Source organism: Phymastichus coffea, unplaced genomic scaffold (genome assembly GCF_024137745.1).
Source record: "Phymastichus coffea isolate CEN01 unplaced genomic scaffold, Cenicafe_Pcof_1.1 PCOF00006, whole genome shotgun sequence".
Classification (NCBI taxonomy): domain Eukaryota; kingdom Metazoa; phylum Arthropoda; class Insecta; order Hymenoptera; family Eulophidae; genus Phymastichus; species Phymastichus coffea.
In genome coordinates, this window is record NW_026706817.1 from 9,520,879 (window position 1) to 9,540,848 (window position 19,970).

A 19,970-nucleotide genomic window follows, 5' to 3' on the forward strand; every position below is an offset into this window, starting at 1 on the left:
TGATCCATATTTTTCGATAGCAAGAAATCGCCGAGCATGCAAAACACTTATAACCTTTACGCCTCTCATAACCAAACAAAAACTGCGATACACTTGAAACTTGGTACTGATATTCGGGAAGAGTGTACCAACATAACAAAACAAAAAAATCGATAATCGAAAGTACGTTGCCCGTGAAATTTGAAAAGTCACCTTACTTTTTGAACACACCTCGTACATGAAAACAAAATATTTTCGCTAATTTTTGCGTACACGATGCTAATGAGAATAATTTAAGTCGATACCAGTGCTCGGGGATTAAAGAAACTGGCGATTAAGGATTGGGGGTTGTAGCGTCGCATGTTACAGGGCTAGGGAGTTAAGGATTTCGGTTTTAAGCATTGCGATTTAGATGGTTCAGTAGCTGAGGAGGGGGTGGGGGCGGGGGGAGGGGATAAGAGCTCTGTAACCTGTTCGGCTATAGTTCCTTATCTTAGAACCCAAATTTCCTTAATATCAAAATCTGACTTCACATTCATGGTCAGCAACCCCAAAAAGTCCATGCTTAAATGCTTTCAATTCATTCCGATCACTTATAAAATTTTTAGTCCGCCATATTAAACCGCCATATTGCATTTTCTACATCTGATTTCGTATTCGCGATTAGCATTCCCGAAAACCAATATATAAATTTTTTTGATCAATATCAATGACTTATAAATTGGGGTTATAGCCTCGCATATATATATATAGGCTGTTTTAATATTCTTATAAAACTGCGAAAGTACGAGTACTTAACTTCCATCAATGATATCTCGATGAAAAAAAAACTATCTTGAATCTGAAAAATGGATTTTAAAGGGCAAGAGTGCTCCTTTGTGGTGGTATTACCCGTTAAAAAAAAAAAAAAAAAATTACTCACGTTGTCACATAACTTCGAATATAGCGAAAAAACCTGTGTTTTTCGCACTTTTAGGTTAGAATATCTCTAACATCTGATGTATAGAGTTAATAATTCTAATGTTAGATTCCGATTGAGTGCACCAAAATCGTTCGGGCACACAGGGTTCCGTTTCTGGGTGAGGACTTTCGTTAAATTTTGTCGCCCTGTGAATTAGTCTGCTACTACATTGGCTGAAGTCATGTTTTCATCAATTCCTTTTCAGAGTATTTAAAAATTTCTATCCTTTGTTCGCGCGAACTGTGCTCGTGCCGAACGAGCATGGGAGAAAGAGAGAGAGAGAAAGTCTTTAGAAAGTATCAGTTCTCCAGGTTTGTCACGTCTGAATTGGGGAATTGAAGCATGTGTTCAATGCGCACGACAGACACATTGCATGGGCTATAAACCTGAGGCGGCTGGCCCGGTCTCACCCGAGGGCTGCGGGGGGGGGGGGGGGCGGTCTGTTTATGTTTTTGGGCTATTTGGTGGTTGAGAGTGGGGAGTATTTAAGAACTCTCTGTCAATAGTAGTAAGTTCATTTTAGAAGGCAGAACGCTACACAGAATAGTTTCGTTCGTTGTGTGTCTCCGTTGTTAAAGCCTAAGGATAAGTATTGCCTGCGACACAGTGTCAGGATCACCTCTTACCCGCACGTGTTTCCAAGGGCTGCCCTCGAGGAGCCATAGTTGCAACATCGCGTGGAGGTACTTGTTATATCGTCCCCGTCTGTGCGCCTAATTATAACTTCGGTTGGTAAGCGAGTGTTAGTTGAAGTTTGAGTAATTGTGATTGTGAATTAATTATGGAAAAAATCGTTTTCTTTTTGTTCTTTTGTTTTGTACATACGAGGGTCCTTTGAAAAGTCCGTGCAAAGTCAGAGATATGGCGTTACTAGTGCGTATCAAGGTTATTTTCAGTTAGTGGCATATCTTGGAAGAGCACACACCAAGTTTCAGCCAGATCGGCCAATTACTTTGCGTTTTACATTCGTTTCAATCAAAGAAGTCGAGTGGTTGTAAAAAAATGGACGAAAAAGAATTTCGTGTATTGATTAAACATAACTTTTTCAAAGGCAAAACGCCTCAGGAGCTTAAACAGAAGCTTGATAAACATTATGGTGATTGTGCACCTTCGATTAGAATGGTTTATAAGTGGTTTCAAAATTTTCGGAGTGGCCATATGAGCACAAACGACGCTGAACGTTTTGCACCAACATTTGGACATGAAAAAGCTATCCGCTAGATGGGTACCGCGATTGCTCACGATTGACCAAAAACGAGATCGTGTGAAGTGTTGCAAGAATGGTTTGCAGCTATTCCAGCAAAATCCGCAAGACTTTAAGCGTCGTTTCATCACTGTAGATGAAACATGGATACGTCACTACACTGCTGAGACCAAAGAACAGTCTAAACAATGGGTTACCAAGGGGGAATCTGCTCCGAAAAAGGCGAAGATAATTTCTTCGGCCGGGAAGGTTATGGCGACTGTCTTTTGGGATTCGCAAGGAATAATCTTCATCGACTATCTGGAAAAGGGTAAAACCATTACAGGCGAATATTATTCATCGTTATTGGATCGTTTGAAAACCGAGTTGCTAGAGAAACGTCCACGATTGGCCCACAAAAAAGTCCTCTTCCACCACGACAATGCGCCAGCTCACGCCTCAGTAGTTGTGGCCGAAAAACTGATGGTGATATGGTTCCAACTTGTTTCATATCCCCCCTATTCTCCAGACTTGGCTCCGTCGGACTACTATTTGTTCCCTAATATTAAAATATGGCTGGCGGGGAAAAGATTTTATTCAAACGAGGAGGTGATAACAGAAAGGAATGCCTATTTTACCGACTTGGACAATACCTATTATTTGGAAGGGATTAACAAACTAGAGCAGCGTTGGATGAAGTGTATAAGCCTAAAAGGAGACTATGTTGAAAAATAAAAAAGATTTATTAAAAAAATCAAGCAGTTTTTATTTTTGCACCGACTTTTCAAACGACCCTCGTAATCTTTATTAAAACTGCAGAGTTTAAAGGGCTTTTCCCTCACCTGTGACTGGGATTTCTTATGTCGGCTAGACTCTGTCTATCTCTTTTTTTTTACTCTCTTTTTTGCACACACAATTCCTTAGTCCTTGATATCCCGAATTCATAAGAGGGGTGTTCAAAATATAAGGTAACTTTTCAATTTTCGCGGACTACGTACATTCAAGTTTTGAATTTTTGTTGTTGTGTTGGTACAGTCACCACGATCAGATATTTACAGGTTTGACTATATAGCACGTGTTATTTTTCAGGCAGAGGCATCAAAAGTTAGAAGTGTTTGGTGTGCTCTGCGATTTTCTTCTACCGAAAAGTATAGAACAAAAAGTTTGCATTGAATTTTGTGTGACAAATGGAATCCAATGCTCTAAGGCTCTTGAAATGTTGACAACTGTATACCGTGAGTCTACTCTGAGTAAGAGAAATGTGTTTAAGTAGTATGAGCTGTTCCAAGAAGGCCAGAGAATGACAAAGACAAACCTCGCCCTGGACGTTTCAGCACATCAACAACAAATGAAAACCTTGAAGCAGTGAAAGAAATTATGTTAAAAAGTTGTCGAATCACCATCAGAGAATTTGCAGAAGATGTTGGCATATCGGTTGACTCATGCCATAATATTTTTTCGGGTTTTTGGACATGAGACGTGTGTCAGCGAAATTTGTTCCAAAATTGGTTAATTTTGATCAAAATAACCGTCGCATGACCATCGCTCAGGAGATGTTGAATGAAATGAACGAAGATTCTGATTTTCTCAAAAGGGTTGTAACTGGTGATGAATCGTGGATATATGGTTATGATGTCGAAACTAAAGTCCAATTATCCCAGTGGAAGACCCCAGAAGAGCCAACACCGAAAAAAGCATGCGAATTCGATAAAATGTCAAGATTTTGCTTACTGTCTTATTTGATTACCATAGTGTAGTTCATCAAGAATTCTCAACACAAAGTCGTGTCAATAAGGAATATTACCTTGAAGTTATGCGTCGTTTTCGGGAGGCAATACGCAAAAAATTCCGGAACTTTGGAAAAACAATTCGTGGATTTTGCATCACATAATATACCTGCTCATTTATTATTGCTTGTGAGAGATTTTTTGGCCAAAACCAACACCACAGTCATGCTGCAGCCTCCATATTCACCGGATTTGACTCCCAGTGACTTTTTTCTTTTCCTAAAAGGGTCTAGCCGTGTAAGATGGTAAAAACTGCCCCGGGGGCATAAAAAAATTATACCGTCATGTTCCTACTAGAAAACTATCCTTAAGAAACCGATTTCCAGATTTTAAATCTCATTTTTCGGCCCTCTAGACCGTAAAATGTCATTTTCAGTTTTCCGACGATATCTCGGTCAATTTTTGAGACAAAAAAAAAAACTTTTTTTTTAAATTGTAGAGTTTTCTAAACTCTACAAAGTGGTGTGATACAAAAACTGTTTGGCGCGAAATTCAGATCTTTATAAGCGTTCGAAATTTTTAAAACTCGATATTTGAAAAATAAAAAATACTCATTTTTGAAAAAAATATATATTGTGTATTTGTAGCTCAGAAATATCTGTGAATTTGTCCAGATTTTTAAAAGTGGTGGAACGACTATGACGAGAGCATAGGTACGCTTGCTCCTCGTCTGCCCTCCTTCTCTCTCTCCCTCTTATCGGTCGGCATGGCGACGTGGTCAGCGTTGGGCGCATATATTTATTGCGCCTAATCACTGGCCTTTATGTTTTTCCAGCCGCCGAAGATTGCCGAGCAAGGTTGAGAGCGCCCGAAGAAGCAAGAGCGCAGCGACTATGAGGTAGAGAGAGACAGAGAGAGACAGAGAGAGAGTATTTCTCTCTCTTATGGTGATGCGCGGCCGCGTAGGAACGATAGGTAGCCAGGCGATCACTTGCCGGCTACGCTCATCGTAATGCGGTAGAGAGGTTTCGACGTATTCTTTCCTTTGTAAGGAGGCAAATGGCCAAGGCGATTTAGTCGCCGGGCCATTCATCCTCCCGCGTTAGTTTAAGTTGTTCTGTACATGTGCGCGTGATGTAAACTTTATTATAACTGATTTTGTATTTGTTTGTCTGAAAAGATTTAAGTTGTATGTTCTAATTAAGGAAAATTATTTATTCGTTCGACCTATCCTCTCGTTCCCCGATTGTTAAAGAGCGAAAGTGCCTCTCTTACTCTCCCCTTAATAAATTGGTGACGTCAGTGTCGAATAAGGCGCTGCCCTCGTTACACGGCTTAAAAAAAATAAAAACCAATAAAAAATACAGTTTTTTAACTTTAGAGCCTTGTAGGTCGAACCTACGGTATAATAAATATCACCACTGTATGCTACGGGAAAAGTACATTGAAAACATATATAATATGTGTTTCAATATTTCTACAATGTTAGTGGTCTATAACAAACTTATTACGCGCGTTAGGCACACTGTGCACTAAGGTAGAGTTTAATAATTTTTATTTAGATTTATCATTTGGGTCGAGTGAAGCTACTTTCTAGGGGTCCTAAAAATATTTTGGAAGGTTTAGAAGCCTTAGAATCGATTTAACACGTACCTCAATAACGCACCTGAAGTTTCCCTGATCATTCATTATTGACGATTTCGATCGTTATTGGGTTGCTGCATACTGTCGATCAGTTTTCTTGTTCTTAAAACCTTCTATTGCTTGTATCTGATATTTGAAATAAAAAATTATTTACTAATAATTATAATTTATCAAGAATATCTACGATTCTTCGGAAAATATTGATGAGTAGTTGTAGAATTTCAGTGGAAGAAATTTACACACGGTTTTGTCTGTAATAATAATATATCATGATAATAATATATAATAGCTCGATATCATAGAACTATTCCTATTTTGACTTCCTGGGGTAATGCAATCTTGAACAAAATAATATTGATTTTGAGTTCAAAAGATTTTATAACTTATTTCAATTTTACATATGTACATCAATTTTATAAGCTATGACTGTAAGGCATTCAACAATCCTCATCATTATCTTCTTCTATCACGGGAACATCGCCATCGTGTTCGAAAGTCTTTGTAAGATGTTCTGCAGGCTGAATAATTCGAGAAAGATAACGAGCATGTGATAAATAATAGATAATGGTGGCCACATGAGAGTAACAGTCAATGGTTCGCAACCCTTTAGCACATTCACAACAATATCAATTAATTCCAGCCGAGCCAATCGTGTTAGGCTTGTAGTCTATATAAAAGTTATAAGTTTTTCTTTAAAAATGCCTGGATCTCACTCGCAATTTCAGAATATTACTAGATTCCTTATGATACTGCAAATCTATCGCATCATTAGCGTCTATCATTTCAGCTAAATAAGAAATTGCTTGCTTCAGCTGATAAGTTCCAATGAACAATGTTGTTAAGTCCTTTTCAGTTAGTTCGGGAAAGTCATCAACGTCACGTGAACTCAATTTTTTGAATTCGCTTGTTCTACGACTCCATTTTTCAGTCTCTGCTTCTGTAGCTAATGTGTTTTCCATGCTATCTTTTGAAACTATCTGTTTGAATACAGCCTCATTTGCTGAAGCCTTAGAGATCAGTGGTTTTCCAAATTCATTAATTATAAAACAAACTATCTTGGAGTAGAGATCAGCTTCTGGTAGGTAGCGATTGTCTAGTTGTTGGTGAAAAAATTTGTATTTCTATGCTACAGAGCCGTGTACAGCTTCCACGACCCATCTAATCATTGTTACTCGGCGAGACTTATTTGTTTCTTCAGCTGTCAACTGCTTTTGTCCTAGTTTTTTTAGAGATGGCATGAGCACACCATACTTCTGTTGTTCCAATAACGGCACCACGTCACGAAAACCTCGGTCAAGTACAAAAACGTCATCCTCCCTGCACATAAGTTTTTTTAAGTCACTATCAATCTTGTTTAATTCTTATTCTAATATCTTGGCTTCGTTATCCTTAGCATTGAATGGCCCTAACACGTCAACTACGTAACCATCAGTAGTGCAAATAGTGAATGGTTTACAAAGAGGTAATTTCTTATGTCTTGAATAAGACTTTCTTTGATACTCATTGATCGAGCTTTTTTGGTGTTTTAAGTATGTTCCATCACCAACCAAAGCAAGATTATCTTCAAAAGAGCTTCAAAAAGATTTCGAAAAATCAGATACTTGCCGATGTCGATCCAGACCAAGAATAGAGCATATCATTTGATTAGAATTTCCAGTACGCAATTTGAATAAAAAAATTACAAGAGCTTGTGTGATCGTACGTTTATCCAAATTTCTCAAAGTTTCAACTAGATTGTTTAATAACACTTTTTTAGTATTGTTTATGACAATAGTGATTCGCGAACAGTCCTTCACAGGATAGTTCAAGTGTAATTTTCTTAGTTGACTTAAAAGGAGGGAATATGCCGGATTATTCGAGAAATGAAATTGTTGATATTCTGTTGTCCCTCGGGGCATGTCAAGGCCGATATCGTGCTGCGGCAAGGTATTACCGCCAAAATTACCCAGGGAGGCTTCACTACCCGAATCACGTGAGAATCCGAATCATCGAGCAAAGAGAGAGACGTCGACCCCGAATATGCAGAAATCGTCGTCGCATTATGATGCCGAACAACGATGATCCACGAATTCTCGTCGTTTTGGCAATGGTTGATTTGGATCATCATATCTCGTTGCGTGAAATTCAGAGACGCACTGGAATCCCAAGATCAACAGCCGCTAGATTTTTGCGGCTGTACAGATTTCATCCGTATCACATAAGTTTGACTCAAGCTTTGATACCAGATGATCTCCGCCGCAGACTCGAATTCTGCAATTGGGCACAAGCAAGGATTCGTGAAGATCCTGAATTTTTCAGATACGTCATGTTTTCGGACGAAGCTACATTTCGTGGTAATGGGCAACTCAATCGCCATAATAGTCATTATTGGTCTATCCATTACCCTCATTGGGTACGTCATGTTGATAATCAGCATAGATGGAGCCTCATGGTTTGGTGCGGTATAATAAATGGTTATCTGATAGGACCTTATTTTTTCGATGGGAATGTCAACGGCGCAGCATATCTTGATTTCCTGCAGAATGAATTATCAGAATTATTGGAAGATTTGGACTTGGAAATCAGAAGACGATTATGGATTCAACAGGATGGTGCACCGTTTCATCGCTCACTAACGGTTCGTCACTTCTTGAATCAACGATACCGAAGACGATGGATAGGCATTGGTAGTGACATTACTGAGTGGTGTCCAAGATCACCAGATGTGACAAGTCCATTTCTTTTTATGGGGCTATTTGAAAAATATTGTTTATGCACAGCAACCAACAACACGGCAAGATATGATGCAACGCAACATCAAGCTTGCAGAGCTATTCCGCGTCACGTTTTGATGTCCACAGTTGAAAATTTTGAACATAGAATTCAACACTGCATAAATTTGAACGGGGGTATTTTTGAACATCTTATGAGATAAATGTTTGTGTTACAATCTTGACCATAACTTTATCTGTAGTCAACGTCTTGTCTTGATCGGCTGAGCATTCCCACCCTGCCTTCATTGGCTGGGTAATCAATACCTTGCCTTGACTGGCTGGGTAATCAATACCTTGCCTTCATTGGCTGGGTATTCGATACCTTACCTTCATTGGCTGGGTAATCAATACCTTGTTTTCAGTGGCCGGGTAATCGATACCTTGCCTTCACTGGCTGGGTAATCAATACCTTGCCTTCATTGGCTGGGTAATCGATACCTTACCTTCATTGGCTGGGTAATCAATCCTTGCCTTCATTAGCTGGGTAATGATACTCTTTTCGAATCCGGAATAAAAAATGGGGGTCCTTATTCAAAATATCTCTTGGTTATTGGATTATTGAGGTTATATTGGAGTTATCGAGTTATTGAGTATTGGAGTTATTGGGTTATTACAATTAACCTTACCCTTGCCCCATCATCCCTGTGCATAGATGAAGAAAATCATAAATTTGACACCTACATGACCTTAGGCGGGGGGGGGGGGGGTTAACCGTGCCCCACACATAATACGTTATCTAAATGTAGAATTTTCCGCTCTTTCCGAATCCGGGATCAAAAATATGGGTTCCTATTCACAAAATGACTGTGACCTTCAAATGACCTTGAAAATAAATCTCAAGGTCAAATGGGATTTCACAGAAAAGTTGCCCCCATTGTCCCAAACAACTGTTGTCTGAACAATTTTTTTGTACAACGCCAACCGCCGAAAATTTCGGGGTGGTTCCTTTAAAATGGGACATCCTGTATACAGGCTAGAAATATTGCAGACAAATTTTTAGCTTAAAAAGCGTTCAATGGAGTCTTAGTTAAGGATTCTAGTTTTGGTGAGAAAGGAGCTGCTTACGCTGTATCTAACGCCATGAAATTGTAACAGTTTTGACTCCCTGCTACCTATTTTAAAAGAGGAAGGTAAGAGAGGCGCTTCCGCTCTAAATGTATTCGAAAGAGTAGGCGGTAAAATAAACGAATTTTATTTATACCAAATCACAAACCTTTTATTATCTTATAATTCAAACAAACGCGTGCTTAAACTAATCAACTATGAACACATAATTCGTATGTCTAATACAATATGAAACTAATCAAAATTTAAATATCTTAACCGTAAACGCGACTTATTCTAATACAGAGAAACTCGTAAATTAGCCGGCGAGTGATCAGCTGGCTACCACGCTCTTACAACTAAACAAAACATGGTAATTTATGGCGGCTGAAAAGGAGGTACAATATTAGGCGCATAGAAAAGTGCGCCCAATACAGACCACTAAGCCTTGCAGAGGGCAAAAAGGGGAGGCATAGGGACCGACGAGAAACAGGCAACAGCCTACTCTCGTCAAAAAATGAAAATCAAAGTTTGGTGTGGGTCATCAAGAAAAAAGAAAGACCAAGCCAAAATGACGCAAGAAAACTAAAAAGTTAGTTGATTAGAAAAGCGTAATCAAAGCAGCTACATTCAAATGGTCTAAGTGTAAATGTGCGCGCAAAGTCATCGATACTACTTTGAGAAAAGCTTATACAACCGTTAAAAATGATTGTGAAAAAGCAAACATTAACGTTCTATGAATTCTGCCAATATCAACTAACAATAAGATGGGTGAAGCTTTGCCCTTTCTCATACCATATTTTGCAGGCTTGAGTGCACCTGGTGCTGTAGTTGGCGGCACCGCGGGAATCGCAAAAGCTGTGAAAGATGCAAAGTCTGCAAAACAGCATATGGAAGAGAACAAGTGGTACAACAAAACGATGGATGCCATTACTCTAGGAAAAGGCTTGTATCTAAAACCATATAAAAAAGGCTATGGACTTTATCTCAAACCTTATCTGGGATCAGGTTTAAAAGAAAAACTCAAAATAAATCTACCGAATAGAGCCCTCACAAAGACTGACTTGATAAAGTATGCAAAAAATATGAATATACCAAATTTTCGCAGAGATTTCATGTGAAATGACTTACCGATTTCTGCATCATATTATTGCGAATCAATCTTGATGACGTCGAAGAAACAGAGACGCACTGGGTGGCATTTTAAAAAATCGGAAAAAACGTCACAAATTTTGATAGCTTTGAAGATCTTAGGCCACCTGTTGGTTTGTATCTTGGTGATATCGAGATAATACGAAAAGATATCAAGATTTCAATACTTACGTATGTGGTCATCTTTGTTTACAGTTTTTGTGCGAGGATATCAAAATAAAGGCAATATGAAAATATAGGTAGTCATGTTCTGACAATCATGGAGGATTTGTTATCTCTGACTCTCTCGGGTAATTTATGTTAATGCTGTTGGAATAGCACTATTTCCCACCGACTGAACTATCACAGCATAAACATTAAAAGTTGGGCTTCGTCAAGTTCTTAACGTTCAACTCGATACCTAATATTGATGTTCATAATAATAATAAATTAACATCCCAAATAAAGTAATCAACGTATCTGTCGAGACCTACCAGTTCGACGACATTGATAAATTTCTTCGTTCAGCTGTGCAGTGTCCCAGCATTGATAATAATATAACATTAAGTTTGAAACCAAACAACACCATCTTGCATTGTACAATCGAGTGTTCTGAACCTGTCGATTTACGTTTGCTGAATTATATTGGACAATTGTTTGGTTTTTCACAAAGTACATTAGAGGCAAAAGATTCTCACAACTCTGATCTGCCCGTCAGTATTCTCAAGGTGAACGCTGTGAGAGTCTAGTGTAACATAACCGCTGGAGCTTACTTGAACAAACCCACTATCAATCGTCGACTGAAATTGAAAATGTCAACACGACTAACTCCAGTCATCAATCGTCATCGGAAAGCGAAAGCTTTAACACGTCAAAGCATAAAGTTCCAAAAAAGTATTGGGTTAAGAGTAGTTTCTGGTGGAAAATAAATTGCCTAATTTTTTTTGCAGTTTTCAAAGAAACAATGGAGAATATTCTAGAAATACAGTCACCTGTCGTCTTCGATGAATCTTTGGCTCATTACGAGATCTACGCTCATCAACCTTACACCAATTTATCGTTCAAAAATAGTGACGAGATTTGTATATCAATTCAACATCAAGACTTGTGCCTTTTACCATCTCGCAGCTCGTTACACATTTGTGGACGATTACGCAGCAATTATAATATTTTGTTAACAAATACTAACTTTTTAAATAATGCCATTTGTCACATGTTTGAAGAAATTAGGTGTGAGTTGAACGCCATAGAAATAGATTAATGTAATAACGTTGGTCTCACAATAGTTATGAAGAATAGGTTATTTCTCACTCCAAGTCAAACTTTGATTGCTGAAAATACTGGACGGATAAATAAAGAAAGAGAAGACTATAAAATAACTAATGCGAATTGTGACTTTGATATTTTGATTCCTCTGAGCTTCATACTTGGATTCACTAAGAAATATCGCAAAGTACTAGTGAATATGAAACATGAATTAATTCTCATAAAATCCAGTACCGATGTAAGCTGTACTTATGTATGTATGAGCAACTGCTCATTTATCGTTACTTGTGAGAGTTTTTTTGGTCAAAACCAATACCACAGTCATGCCTGAATCTCCATATTTTGCCGGATTTCACTCCTAGTGACTTTTTTCTTTCCCTAAAATTTAAGAAACTCTTGAAAGGACAATCAATTTACAACGACTGAGCAGATAAAAATTGCATTGCTGAAAAAATTCAAGGCTATACCTCAAAATGATTATCAAAAGTACTTCGATGATTGGAGAAAGCACTGGCACTAGTGTATTATATCGAACGGAGATTAATTTGCAGGGAACAATGTAAATATTGACCAATAAATAAATATTTTTAAGAAAACCATAAAGTCACATTACTTTTTAAACACCCCTTGTACAGTTTATCAAATGAAGAATACCGTCAACGACGTTGAAGCTTACGAAGAATTCAATATTGATTTAACTCGTTTCGAAGGGCTTATGCTGTACACTGCCCGTCAATCACTTTTGCCATGCTTACCTCAAAATTAGGCAAACTTGAAAGTTTTGTATCTCGGTCAGAAATCATCGTATCACAAAAAACCGCAGGGCATTTTAAAGGTAATTGCAAAAGCTTTCATTTAAGATGTGCAGAGACTTAAAAATGGAAATATGTGTTTTTTACAGTAAAAAAAGATTAAAAAAATTGAAATTTTTTTAACCTCGACTTAAATCAATGCCAATTTAGAACCAGGCGGTGGAGGGAAAATTGACCTGAGGGGTTCGGAGGGTAATGTCTTTCCCTTTAAAAGGAGCTCCCGCGGTTCTATCCGATGTTTTTTAACCGAGTTACGGCGTTTTTTGTAAAAAGGTACCTTTTTTTCCAATCCTCAATTACTTCGACTTGCGTACGTTTTGGAAAAAAATGCCAAAGAGAAAAAAGTTTCATTTTGTGTCCAAGAATACGAAAATAAAGTCAAAATAAAGAAATAGAGAAAAAAATTTTTTTCGGTTTTTTAGCGCATTAAAAAAATAAAGGAATTTAACTTTTTTTACGCTTAGTTTTAAAATGTCTAGGAACTTAGTAAATCACAAAAAAACTAAAACTAACACACATACACACCTGTTGAACTGCAAATAAATTCATTATATACTAATTATAATAAAGGTATATAAATAGCATTTTATATATATATAGTATAAGCGCTTGGAGCCCTATACTAATCGTGTAGCTAATATACACAATAAGAATTGTCCGTGGTACTAGTGGTAGTGGCTCTACCGTTAAAGCATCGGCCTACGGATCTAGAGAACGCGGTTGCGATTCCCTGACCTCTCCGTTTGTTTTTTTCAATAAAATTTAATTTATGACGTCTAAAAATTTAACACACAGACACACATATAATAAACTGAAAGCGTGGACAATAGAACGCACAGGCTGAATATAGCTCAGGGAACACATCAGCTTAATAAGGAAAGGGGAGGACGTGAGTTGACAGTGCCGAAGTAAAAATGCACGGGCATCAGCTCTGGTAGGACATCAACTCACTGAGCTAAGGCCTCTTTAGTTTACCTACTGGATTTATAACTTATTGTTCAACTACTTTGATTGTTAGTCTTCTAATTTTATTAAAAAGTTTTCTTATGGTTTCAGAAATCGTGGAAAAATCATGAAATAATTTCGTTTACTCGTTATCTAACTATTTCAAATTCCTTACTTTTTTCCTATTTTCTGGTTTTCCCATTATGATAATTTAATTCATTTTCGAGAACCTCGTTATTTATTTCGTTCAGAGTTGCCTCTGAAGTAACTATCGGTGAAATTTATGAGAAAATCGATATACATGATCGATATACGGCTAGAATTACTTGACATAAGAGAAGTCAATGTTGAATAACATATCAATAAAAGATTATGCAATTATTTATTATCATTTAGTTCTAAAATATTACATATAAGTGGTAATAAAAAAATATTTTCTTTTATTGCGAGTAAATAAGCCGTTTACTGTGCTCTCGCGACTTATTTCTGATTCATTAATTCGTCTATCCTGTTAATCCCTCGAGTTTCGCGTTTAGGCGTGCGAGTCTAGCGCCTTGACCCGGTATTGAAGCCATGACGCCTCGGCAACACCTGGTGGACTGGAGTCCCAGGTAGGAGACAAGCAGAGCGTTCCTGCCTGATCGAGCCCTTATTCATCTTATTTCTTTCTACTATTATTTATTTATTTATATCAACGGGATAAGTTCTCGTTATAACTTTTATTGATTGAGGTGTTTTTACTCAACATCAACAATCACTACTGAAACCTTCAGACATTCACTACTCAAAGTCGAAACTGAAAGGATATCAATTCTTGGTGACTTGCAATAACGAGTACGTATATTTCAAAGACAGTAAGTAAATTCAATCATCGAGCAATAAACCTAGTCTAATTCGACACATTTCGCTACTTTGATGTTTCATTTGAAATTCTGCTTTAGTAAGTATTGCTTTTAGTTAAGTATTGCTCTATCTATCTAAGAAAGACCAGAGAGCGCCGCGACAAATACTTAGACGAATTTTTAGGCTGTAATAATATAATTAAGAACAGACGTAATTCAAGGGTGCTTTTTTCTTGTGACGAGAGCAGGCTGCATGCTTGTTCCTCGTCTATGTTTCTCCCTCCTCCCCTCTTTCGACAAGGCATGGTGGCATTTGAAAACGCGCCTAACGTTTGGCCTTTTGTTTCAGCATCAAGGATGGACCAGCGGAGCCAAGAGCGCTCGGGTTGAGGAACACGGCGAGAGAGTAAGAAACGGAGAGAGAGAGAGAGAGTGAGCATTAGGCCTATGCAGGGTTAGGCAGACGCGCGACGCGTGACCTATAAGCGATGCGTCGCGTGCCGCCTAATGAATAGGTCAGGAAGGGATGGGAGCGAGCGCTGCTGAGCGGCCGCGAGACGGTCAGCGCGGGAAAAAGTGCGTGTGTGAGTGAGTGCAGTTTTCAGATAACTGGAAGGAAGGCCAACTCTACCGGCAATAGCTTCGTCTGCGTCTACAGCCAGCCCCACCTGCAAGGAGAGCCAACATCGCCAGCAAATACTGGGCCTGCGGCAACTACCAACTTCGCCTGCAGGTACTTGGCCAGCGACAACAGCCAGCATCGCTAGCAACAATCTGGCCAACAGCGACGACCGGTACTTCCTGCAGCAGCACATCGCTAAGAAATTCACGACGTTGCGAGGAGCATTGGATAAAAAAGGTCAAGCCTTCTTTCTCTCTTTCTCTGTCATTCTCACTCTCTCTGGTAACAGTTATAAGTGCGCGATTGAACAAAGGTAGCTAGGCGCTCACGCGCCAGCTACCTGAAGTTTGCGTTTAATTGTATTTGCGTTATTGAGGTTGTACGCGAGTGTCGGTATTGTCAAGGCATTTATTTGCCAGATAATACCTGGGGTTTCATTTGTATTAGCAATTAAGTATGCATATCCGTGTTTAAATAGTTAGAGGTAAGTTTCCTTAATCTAGCGAATTTATTAAGGGAATGAGTCAACGGCGTAGGTGCATAAGTTTAGGATATTTCTTTATTTGATGTTAAGTGTTTATTGATTAGAGTAATGCTCTTATTTGCGCGTATTATTTAGATAATATTGTATCTTTAGTTATTATTAACAATAAGATCACGAGTTCCTTTAGATAAAAGTGTCGTGTACTAATAAATTTATGACCTGTCCTCTCTTTTCTCCCTCAATTTCCGTGAGCGAAAGTGCCTCACTGACCCGCGCATAAGAAAATAGTGGCAGTGCGTTAATTTTGTCACATTCTCATAAGAGAAAGTTCTTATGAGTTGAGCTCTTAGACAATCATGTAGGAGAAGATAATAGGATGGCTAACCACTGAATAATGGAATCCGATTTCAAAAAATGGTTGAGACATTATTTTTAAGTGGACAGTACTCGCGCTACTAAATAAGATAGGATTCCTCTCTTACCGGAGCGACGAGCGAATTTATACTTGTGAAAAAGACCCCTTCTTACTCCAATCCTTTTTTAATTAGTTAAATAATAAAGTTTAATAATAAAGTTAAATATACATTAACAGCATATTTTAAATTGAATAAAAAAGATTTAGAAACATAAAATTATTTATATTCAGACATACCAAGATATCATACTTTCGACAAGACGTTGAGGAATTGGTTTATAAGAAAAAAAACTCTAAAAGCAATTTCAGGGGAATGTACTTGATAAATATGAAAGCTCGGGAACGATATTTAATTAGATTACTTCCTCTACATGTTAAAGAAAGAAAATCCTTCCAGGATTTACGTACTATTGCTTTGTAATACATTATATGAGGTAGCTAGAGAAAAATTTGGTGAAAGAAGATTAAGAGTGGGATCTGTATTTACAAGAAATTTTGAAAGTAAAATTTCTTTATACATTTTATGAATTAATTTCCATTGATTTGTGTATTTTACAATCCAACTAATGTACAAGAATCGTACAATAAATACTAAAATTAATAATATAATCCAAAATACAAAAAAATAGTCGGGCAAATCATGGCACTGTAATCAATCGAAAAAATATGGCAAATAAATGGGTATTGCTTAAATGATTTCAATTTATCTGATAGGGCATCGTACATAAATGACAATCTTCTTGTAACAAATTTCATTGACAATAGTAATGTCTTGAATAATTTAAAAAATAAAATAATTTCTTTAAAAAAAGAACAAAAGCAATATTTAGCGTAAAAGCTTGATTGATAAATCCAATTCATTTGGTTTGGATATCCGCCCATAAAGGAACTTGCAGTATCCACCGTGCTGATTTTTATGCGACGAAGGCCATTAGTATATTTCTAGAGGTAATGTCATTTCTTTATTTCGACTTGAAGTAAATCTGGAAGAAATGTTTCTCTGATAAAACATTAAAATCGAACCTGGAACTAGAAGCCTTTAAATGTAAAAAGTTTTTCACTAATTTTCACATAACTACAAATTTTTTGTGGTTTAAGTACAAAGATCTCTCAAGAAAAGAAATCGTCACAATCAACCGCTTAAGAGCTGATCATTACAGATCTACCTCATCCTTTGCACGAAAGAACATCATTAGCTCTTCAGCCTGTCAATGCGGCCATACTAACTAGAATACTGATCATTTATTCTGGCATTGCCCTCAGTTTATAAAACAATGTTCAAATTTTTATAAAAACCATATGCATAATAAGATTTCAATCAACTGTGATTGGACTTCTATTTTGTGTGATCTTAATGTTATTGTGATTAAGATTATAATGGATTTCTTCATTGAGTATCATTTAAACTTATACCTCCCTTTTTTTATTTTATTGTATGGAAATATTGTTTATGTACATCTTTTGTATTTGGCCGTATAGATTTCTTGTGGTCTGAGTACGCCTAAATAAAAGAAAGTTTGATACCATATTAAATTATTTTCAAAAACGTTCGAATTAAGTGCATGTTCAGTGATGGCCTAGAAGGAAGTGGAAAAAATTATCTCTAGAATGTTGTCATTGACTATTTATGGTTCGATGATATCCATTATATGCATGGCGTAGACAGTTATTGCCGCAAAGAATGACTATCACCATCTAAAAAAGATTTATCGTTCAATGTATATAGCATACAATTCCAATAAGATTAGGTTTCGTAATGACAACTACAAAATCGTAGAGATAATTATATGGCAGAGTTACTTTACTTACCATCTCGTGTATTTAATCCTGTATTTGATCATACGTTGTTTATTGAATACCAAAAATAAGAATAATTTGAATAGTTTATTATTAAATGATTCTTTGATAAAAAAAATGGCAAGAGAAATTTATACTTAGAATATTATTTACAATGAAGGATTACAAACAAAGAGCCATAGAAGATATATACGAAGTGTGATAAATAAAAGTATTGTATTGTAATAGTACTGTATTGTAACCGACTGTATACAGACTAGATTGTAACGTGACTGGATACAAGCTATTCGTTTTAGTCTATAATAATTTGACCTCAAGAGAAATCAGCCTGCAGAGGTCAGCAAATGTGCTGACGAAACGTTGCTTAATATGAATAAAATTAAGTGAATTTCTATCTCCCACTATTTCCCTTCTTTCCATTATTACAAAATTTAATATTTAATAAAATATATATATTATATTATTATTTTAGAATTTGTTAATAAATACAAATTAAATCTAATTTGCAAATATGATTGTCTCTTTTTTCTATACTACACCTGTATGAATTTACCTAAGCCGAAGATTTCATCCTCAATCTATATATATAAATATAATTGTTCTATATCTAAATGATCATATTATTTATTTCCTTTATTATGCAATATTGAGAAAGAGTATCACTACTGAGACTATTGCATGCTCTCAACATCTGCAACTTAGTGAGCCTAACTCTAAAGACCTCTACTATACCAGATAGACCTTACTACGTCTGCCTAACTATATAGCACTGTACTAGCGTGTTATTCCCGTCTCTAAACCTTACGTAGCTCGATAGAATCTCTCTTTCTCACTCTAAGCAAAAGTGAAGCATTTGTTTATTTTAAATTCATTTAATTTATGAAATATTATAGAAATTTAAGTAAATATTATAGATGAATATTTACGAAATTATTCTTTTTTGTTCCTACAATCTTTTAGGGGCGAGTTGACTTCCTCACCGTTGGCTCGGGTGGTATCGGTATAATTTTATGACGAATAACCTCAATATTCTTTACCGTCAGTCTCTTCGGGATATTTCTCTGTATGAAAATGAGAAAGGGTATTTATTTTAATTTATATTTATTATGTATATTGATCAATTTTAAGTACTTACTACAATAGACAAATCAAGCGGTCACAACTTCAAGTGTCTCCGACTGCGAAATATTCAACGCAGGTATTTCGTAAAGAGCACAACGCTGACGACGTCGACAGTAACGATAACACTTTCATATATGAAACTGTTTCATCTTTCGTGTTAATAATAATTGTTATTGTTAACAATCATTATTAACAATATTCGCGGGGGACCCTGGTTTAACCCTTTGATTCCCTGGCCTAACCCTTCCATGTTAATTATTATTAATGTTAATAATTGTTTATAATTTTTTCAGAAAGGTTTCTAGGGCTCCTAGTCCCTAGGGATCCTAGTCCCTAGGGATCTCATACCTAGTGCTTTCTGTCTAATTAAATTTAAATGTATTTTTTTCTTTTAAAGTTATAAATATATATTATTGACAATTTACTTGCTACATTGAGAATGAAACGAATAGAAAATAGCGACGATTTTTTGAAAAAAATGAAGAGACAGACCGGAGAATCGAACCGGAGTCCTCTGGGTTGCCAGGCTAGCGTTCTACCACTAGAGCCAGTGCCACGTGTATCTTAGAGGATGCATATTGTGTATATTAGCTACACGCGCATACATTTGGTATAGTGCCTGAGCGTGCGGAGGAGGGAGGAGCGCATGCTGTCTATAGTTCTAACTTGAGGATGCGTGCTCTCTCTCTCTCTCTCCATCTCTCTAGCTCTGACTCAGCGTGGACCACAGCGTGCGGAGGAGGAGGGGAGCGCATGCTGTTTACAGTTCTGGCCTGATGGGGATGCGCTACTATAGTAGTAGTAAACGTGTGCTCTCTCTCTAGCTCTGATTCAACGTGGACCACAGAGCGACGAGGAGAGGAGCGTATCAGCAGCTATGCTTACTCCTACCCTCTTATCTTAATTTGACTATGTCTATCACAAATGCAGATCATAGACGGTTGAAGGATGATCAAACAAACTCATTAGTGCGGACATGTGACCATCTGCATTTAATGCGTTTGTTGTTGATGACCATAAAGTCACCGGCACGTCGCTCAAAATTTATGAAGTTTTTTAGAAAGTGGCAAATCGTTTATTATTATTTAAACATTTAGAAAGTTTTTTTATATTTTTATAGATTTATTTAATAAAAAAAAAAAAACCATGGACAATATCATCAGAGCGTGTGACTTTTTAGAAAATGTAAGTATAATTTTTAAATACACTCGTGCTTGAGGACTGCTCTCGACTACAAATCGTT